Source organism: Suricata suricatta, chromosome 15, assembly GCF_006229205.1.
Source record: "Suricata suricatta isolate VVHF042 chromosome 15, meerkat_22Aug2017_6uvM2_HiC, whole genome shotgun sequence".
Taxonomy (NCBI): Eukaryota; Metazoa; Chordata; class Mammalia; order Carnivora; family Herpestidae; genus Suricata; species Suricata suricatta.
In genome coordinates this window covers 28,179,136-28,187,304 of record NC_043714.1, presented here as the reverse complement: position 1 = coordinate 28,187,304, position 8,169 = coordinate 28,179,136, and the positions used below count along the sequence as shown (strand labels likewise).

Sequence of the window (8,169 nt, the reverse complement as noted above, 5' to 3'; positions counted from 1 at the left end):
GAGAGAGAGAGAGAGAGAGAGAGAGAGAGAGGGAATGAATTTCAAGCAGGCTCTGTACTGGCAGTATGAAACCCGACATGGGACTCAAACTCAGGAACTGGGAGATCATGACCTTAGCTGAAATCAAGAGTTGGACACTTAACTGAACAAAACCCCCTGGGTACCCCTAAGCTTATATTTCTTAGGGGACAATACTAATATTTACTTGAAGTATTTATTTTCATTTATATAAAGAAGAGAAAATATGTCTTCCTACTTTCACAACACAGAGGCAGCATGAGTTACTGCTTTTTTCTCCGGTCCTGTAACACTTGTCTACTGGTTTAAAAACAAAAAAAATGTAGCGACTGAGTGCTCCATTCCCAGCACATAAACTAAAATTGGAATGATACAGAAAGATTAGCATGGCCTTTGTGTAAGGACATGCAAAAAAAAAAAAAAAATGTAGCAGTTGAGAAAACCAGGGCACTGAGAGATTTACTGCCTTTCTCTGGGACACACAGTTAATGACTGAGCTGAGTTTAGAGCCAGAGTCCAGGTTTCTCAACTTCTCTCTTAGATTTTACAGTTTAGTGACAGCGGCAAGTATGTGAGATGAATACAAGGAAGTGATAATGAAAAGCTGAACAGGGCACGGAAGGCTGAGCAAGGTTTACAGGAGAATGGAGGGCTCCCCATCAGAGGGACCTCCAGAGCAAAGACCCAAGGGGCAGGGTACCCAGGAGCAAACACCCAGGGCTCATCGGGAAGCTGGATAGCATTATGCTAAGTAAAGTAAGCCAGATAAGCACTGTATAATCTGACTTACATGTGGACTCTAAAATAGTCAAATTCATGGAAGCAGACAGTAGAATGGCTGTTGCCAGGGGTGAAAGAAATGAGGACTACAAAGTTTCAAAGGGTGCAAAGCTTCAGTTATGCAAGATGAAAGAGTACTTGAGATAAAATGTACAGCGTAGTGACCACAGTTAACAATACTGGATTATATACTTGAAATTTGCTAACATGGTAGATCCTGAATTAAATCACTCCTCCCCCCACACGCACACAGAATGCTTACTATGTAGAGGTGATAAGTTATTTAGCTTGACTGTGGTGATCTTTTCACACTGTATACATACATCAAAACATCAAGGGGGGCCTGGCTGGCTCAGCCTGTAGAGCGTACAACTCTTGATCTCAGAGTTGTGTGTTCAAGTCCCAGGTTGAGGGTAGAGCTTACTTAAGAAAAACTCAAGTTGTACACCTTAAATATTTTAAATTTTTATATGTCAACGAAAGCTTAATAAAGGTTTAAAAAGAAAGAAAGAGATACCGGGTATGGCTTGAGCAGAGGGTATAGGCCTGGAGGAGGAAGAAAAAATGAAGAAAAGAGAAGGGGGAGAGATCATGAGAGTTTCCAATCACACAGTGAAGAAATGGAAAAATTTCTCCATGTGATAGGAAGTGTTAGAGCTAGAGGACTGGGGATAGAGAGAAACTAACTGTATATACTTTATAATGCTTGATGTTTTTACCATGTGCATTAAATATTTTTAAGAGAGAAAAAATTCAAGCAAAAATTAAAACCAATACAACAAAGAAAGATTTATCTAAGCAGGCAACCCCCACAAAGGAAAAAGGAAGAATCATGTGTTTATCAGTGAGGGCAAACTTCAGTTAAAAGGTTCATATTTTTTTTCAACTTAAAGAGGCTGCTCTAGATGTGGTTCAAAGAAGCGATTTAAGTCTGAGACCCTCTGGGTTATTTCCTCTTTTGTGGAAGGCACAGACAGAGGAAGAAGCAGGTCAGCTCTGGGTGAAACATCACCAAGACCTGAAATAATCAATATGATTTGATAACTCCTTATTAGGCAATAATTCATGCTCTAGAGAGGGAGGAAGGGGAGAGAGAGAGAGGGAAAGAGAAAGAGAGAGAGAAAGAGAGAGAGAGAGAGAGAGACAGACTCAATATCTATGATGCCATATAATCCTATTCATAAATAATAAAGACAAAAACGCCTATTAAAACAGATCCCATGGGGGGAGGACAAGTTTAGAGGAGATAATTAATTGAGCCCATCTGCCAAGAATGTCAGGTTTCTTGCATTTTTGTCTATAAAATCAGTAAGTAAACCAGCTAAGAGGGCTTTACCCAAAGTGGCTGGAAAGGTTCTGAGTCCAGGATGCTTATAATGAAACACATATAGCCCAAATCTAGTTGATAATAGAGATTTTGTGATTTTTCATCTATGTGTAATGGACAGACTGGATTTTAATAATGTCTGTGTTCTCATGGGGATTCTGTGGGAAAGGATATCAAGATAAAGTGAAATAGCCATGTTATTTCACATATAACTGTTACAAAAAACAGTATAACTCAGCTTTTTTCCCCCTGGATTCAACAGCATGAAGATGGCCCTTCTGTACTTTAGAATTAGTTCAACTGAAACCAGTCTTCAATTAGGTAAGAAATTGTACTTTAAAAACCAGCTAGCACTCATTTTTCTGTTTTTTTTCCCCCATAGCATTTGCTGCCTTTTAAACTAGTCCACCAAGCCCCAGCCTGTTCCTCATGTGAGTCCTTTCAAGCATTTGAGATGTTGCCAGAGCATAGGTGGATATTATAAAATCATTAAGTAACAGATTTTTAGTACTTAATTCCTAAGAGGAAAGGAAGGAAGGAAAAAAGGAAGGAAGAAAAAAACAAAGGAAGGAAAGAAGGAAGGAAGGAAGGAAGGGAGGGAGGGAAAAACAGAGGAGAGAGAGAGAAGGAATAAACAAACCAACCACAGATCCTATAGAATGTCTTCTGTTCTTATTTTTTTTGTTTGTGTCTTCTTTTATTTTCCAATCCTGGTAACATTTGTTAAGAAGGTGATAATTTATTTTAAAAGCTATTATATCTTAATATCAATGTATAATAGTAACTCTTCATAAAGGCTTCCATTTCAATTTAGGAACTTTAAGGTCAGATGGATAGCCACAGCAGCAAAATTGACAGAGGTGCCTTTCAAGAGAACCAGGAACTACATCTTTAGTGCGCTGGCTTGAGTTTCCTGAACATATTGATAGGGACACAAAGCAAGGACAAGAATTAGTATTGCCTTTTCCCACGTTTCATGGAAGATACAAAAATGATTTAAAAAATCAGCAATTTTGGTGGCGCTTGGATGGCTTAGTTGGTTGAGCATCAGAATCTTGATCTTGGCTTTGGTCACAGTCTCACAGTAGTGAGACCAAGCCCTGAATTGGACACTATGCTGAGCACGGAGCCTGCTTTAAGATTCTCCCTCTCTCCATTTCGCGCTCGCTCGCTCTCTCTCTCTCTCTCTCTCTCTCCCCTTCTGTCCCTCTGCTCACAATCTCTCTCTCTTAAAAAATTACTTTAAAAAGTCAGCCATTATTTTAGCTTCATGGGTTAGGTTTTCTGTGGTCTGTTTAAGTACATCACAGTGATTATTTTCTTCATCACCCAATTGAAGCAAGAAGGGACATGCTCCCTAATCAACAGAAGAAGATAAAATATTTGTAAAATGCTCCTTTGGAAGAATATATTGAAACCAAGAAGCTAATGGAGAAATAAATAGTACTAAATATAATCTATAACTGTTAGCTATAGATGTCCTGATGGCCAAGTTGGTGAGTTTCCTCATTTCACCCCCAAAATTGATATCTTACCCATTAAACTATGAAAAACTGAAAGTGCAAGAAGTAAATGATTGGGGAAAGGTTTGTTTTTGTTTTGTTTTGCATTTAAATTTAAGTAGTTAGATAGCCATAATTAAATACTGACTGTTCTTTTGAAAGCACAAGTAAGACACAATTATATTTAAATGTCAATATCACCCTCTGAACTCTGTCATTTTTATGAATAATTATTTCTTTCATTTTTAGGAGTTTAGGGATTTGCTCCAAGATTCACATTCCTAAATTTTCCCATTTATCCATAACTTACATTAGTTTAAATTATTTCTGAGACTCTGACCAAAACTTTTGTTTACAGGTGACTCTTATTCAGTAATGGCAAAAATTAAAAATTTCCCCTCAAGATGTTTGTAATTAATTTCATGAGTTTTTCCAGCTCACTGTCTTGTATCTCAGTTGCCTCATCCATAAAATAAAAAGATTTGAATGGATAATTTTTAAGTAGAATTCCCTTCCTAAACTATCATTCTTATATTTATATCGTTTTAATGGACTATTTTTTTCTCTTTAACTTGGTGACCTAATTTAATCAGCACTTAAAGCAAGATTTCAACATTTATGATGTTGCACTATCAAATTTCCTGTAATTATTCATTTTATTTATTTTTGATTGAGATATAATTGACATATAACATTGTATTAGTTTCAGATATATAACATAATAATTTGGTATGTGTGTATACCGCAAAATGATTATAATAATATGTCATTAACATCCATCACATACTTTTTAAAATTAATTAATGTATTTGTTGTCAAGTTAGCTAACATACAGTGTTGCCTTGGCTTAGGAAATCCATTTCTGTGATTCATCGCTTACATACAACACCCAGTGCTCATCCCAACAAGTGCCCTCCTCAATGCCCATCACCCATTTTCCCTGCCACCCCCGACCCCCGCCAACCACTCACTCCCATCAACCCCACACATACTTTTTTTTCTTAACTTCCTTAACTTTTTTCTTACCTTTCTCTCTTAGCAACTTTAAAATATACATAGAATATTATTAGCTATAGTCCCACATTTTAAATGACATTTTCTGTTTCCATCTACTGGAACAGAGAAGATATCTCCTTTGATGATCCATAAGTTGGTCGAATTGGCAAATTTTAATTATCCAAAGTGTTTCTCTGTCTACATTGAGACAAAGCTTATTCACTCAGTTCTAACATTTACCAAAAAAGAAACATCTATGCTTCAGAAGGTATAAAGGACAGCAACCAAAATGTTAATAGTGATGTAGAAATGACTATCATGTAACCATAGAAAACAAAGTTTAGGAATCAATGCAGAAAGATGATTTGTGAGTAGATTCGGTAATTTGCTTAAAGTTAAATAACTAAAGTTGATAACTACAGGAAGACTACACAAGCAGTGAGTACAACAATTCAATAACAATAGCATGATATAGGGGTGCCTGAGTGGCTCAGTCGATTAAGCGACTGACTCTTGATTTTGGCTTAGGTCTTGGGAGAGCCCCGTGTCAGGCTATGCACTGACAGAATGAGACTGCTTAAGATTCTCTCTCTTTCCCTCTGGCCTTCTCTCCTGCTCACTCTCTAAAATTAAAAAAAAAAAAAAAAAAGCATGATATTTAAAGGGAATCTCATTACACAGAGTTAATTCCACAACCAGAACCCTCGGGGACCTTTAAGTTAATTGTTATCCAGTATGAAACCAATTACATTAGAAGCAGGGGGCAACACCGAAGCTCAATCGTAGGAAAATTAGAAGGAAGAATTACATTACACAACCCAGACTAATACTTTACTTCAAAATGTGACATGGCAAATAACGTAGTCTGTCCCCCAGTATTTGTTCTCTTTATTTAGCATAATTGAGATAAATCGCCAAAATGGAAACCTCCATTTTTTTTCTAGGCAAATGCATTTCTCAGTCTCCCTTGTTGTTTGGTGTGGTCATATGACTATGATCATGTTTTGGCCAGTGATATGTAAATAGAAGTTTTCTCTGACAGTTTCTCATTCCTTATGAATGAGCTTGGGCACGCCTGTTGCTGTTTCATCCCTCCCTCCTTTCTGCTTCTTGGACCACAAAAGTGATGTCTGTGCCTGGAGATCAGGGCACACACAAGTGAACGGAACCTGGAATAAGGCTGAGTCCCTGAGAACCATGGGTTAGTGCTACCCTCAACCCTACATTGCAGACCTCTGAACTTTACTTGAAAGAAATGAAGTTCTATCTTGTTTCAGCCATCGGTTTTTCAGGACCCTAACATGTAGTGAAATCCAGTCTCAACAAATACGGGTGGCAAGTCAAAATACAATGGAATGTTGTAAAAGGCTTATAGAAAGCTGGTGTGACAGATAACAAAACTGGTCTCTGAAAGTAACTAGAATGAGTTCTAAGTTGTTCCTAATCTTCCTAGCTGAGAGCCAGAAGCTCTATTGTCATCCCACAAACCATCCTTATGGTCCTAATAGGGAGTATAAGCCTGTTCTGGATGATCATAGATCTGACTTAATGTATTAATTCCTATTAATTTTTGAGAACTTTACACAGAACATCCTGATAGCTAAGACTAATGCCCCAGACTTACAAAATATAGAAGCAAATTAAAGTTCTTCATATTTACCTAAGAAACTATTTCCTTTCTAGGTGATTCTGTCAATGAATGAATAAAACACCTGTGAAGACTGTTCCCCCTGGGTATGGGGTAAAAATTTGACTAATGTTTTGATTAAATCATTCCAGCTCAGTGTTACACTGACTTACTGTTACCAGTAGATATTTTGCTGAAGTCCTAGAGAGGGTAAATATTCAGAAGGTGGTGGAATTTTCCAACACTTCTGTATCAGTTTGGATCTGTATAATTCTTACCATTGGACATTGTTTTTCATTTCCTAAATGGATCAGAGTACCCATCATTTATATAGATTTCTTTTGTTCGTCCAAGGAATTTTGACAACACAAAAATAGTACACAAACATTTAAAGTCTCTCTTCCTTGCAACCTCTATTGTCATTTCTCAGGTCAATAGTAAAAGGAAACTTTGAGTCTTTCAGGATATCCTTTGCTCTCCTAGTATTTTGTTCTTGCATGGGGAAGGCAGCTTCCTAGCTTAGTGTTGCCTGTATAAATCACACTTTGTGCACTTACGCTCAATTACTTAAGATGTTTTCTTATATCTTCTTTTAAGCAACACCATCTCATTCCTGGCCTGGTAGTCACTACTTGTAATAGTTTTTCATTTTTATAAAACACACTAATGACATTTTCCATTTCTAGTTTCAATAGCTTACTTGACTTTATTTGGCATTAATTTATTAAGTGGCCATACTATGTACCATTGCTAGTGGGAATGCACTAGCAATTAGATGGAGCCACTGGGGAAACAATTTAGTAGCTCCTCAGAAATTTAAACATGGAGCACCATATGACCCTACAATGCCACTCCTAGGTATTACCCAAGAGAAGTAAAAACATGTCCACACAATCCTGTACATGATTACAGCAGTAGTGTTCATAGTAGCCAAAAAGTGAAAACAACTGAAATTTCCATCAACTGATAAATGGATAAACAATTGTGGTGTATCCATATAGCAGGGTATTATTTAGCCATACAAAGGAATGAAGTACTGATACAGGATCCATGCAGATAAACATAGAAAACATCATGCCAAGTAAAAGAAGCCAGATGCAAAACGTCATATATCTTGATTCTATTTTTATGAAATGTCCAGAAGAGGCAATTAGTGACAGAAAGTAGATTAGAAGTTGCCAGGGGATTGGATAGAGAGGTGAATGTAAACTTATAGAAACAGTTTCTTTGAAAATTTTTTTTTATTTTTTAAAGTTTATTTATTTTTGAGAGAGAGAGACAGCACAAGTAGGGTAGAGGCAAAGAAAGAGAGGAAGAGAAAGAATCCCAAGGCTCTGCACTGACAGAGCCAAACCCACAAAATGAAGAGATCATGACCTGAGCCCAAACCAAAAGTCAGATGTTCAACCAGCCAAGCCCCCTAGGTGCCCCAGAAACAGAGTTTCTTTATAGGATTCTGATAATGTTCTTTTATTAGATAGTGGTGATGGTTGTACAAATCTGAAAATGTATTACAAACTACTGAATTGTAAATTTTAAAAAATAGACTTATGTATATATATACTGGCTCACTAACTAGAGACACTAAATCTGAGAAGGATATGAGATGAGGGATTAGAAAAGACAAATAATCTGATTGATATGGTATCATGTCATCCCAAGCAGAAAGAAAAGGAAATCTTCCAAGTTGCCCTTCTCTTCCTTCTCCAGCCCTGCTTGTCCTGAAGCTGCAATGGAAAAGAGGGAGCAGTTTATGTGTGGCAAGTGTGACAGAGGACGTAGCAATCAGGGATCTGTCACTGGAGTAGAAAAATTCAGGATAATCACTCCGGGCTGGTTAGTGAAAGTGATAGAAGTTGCGGAAGAGGGAAGAGCAAGAGAAGTATTTGCTAGCTGGAATGAATAATGAGCTGCAGTTC

At 37.2% G+C, this 8,169-nt stretch overlaps 1 non-coding gene across 1 annotated transcript; it reads left to right on the top strand.

Moving 5' to 3' along the window:
- Window positions 1–351: 351 nt before the first annotated feature.
- Window positions 352–453, top strand: LOC115279550. The gene has a single exon (XR_003903508.1). It is a non-coding gene; the product is annotated as a U6 spliceosomal RNA (small nuclear RNA).
- Window positions 454–8,169: the final 7,716 nt, after the last annotated feature.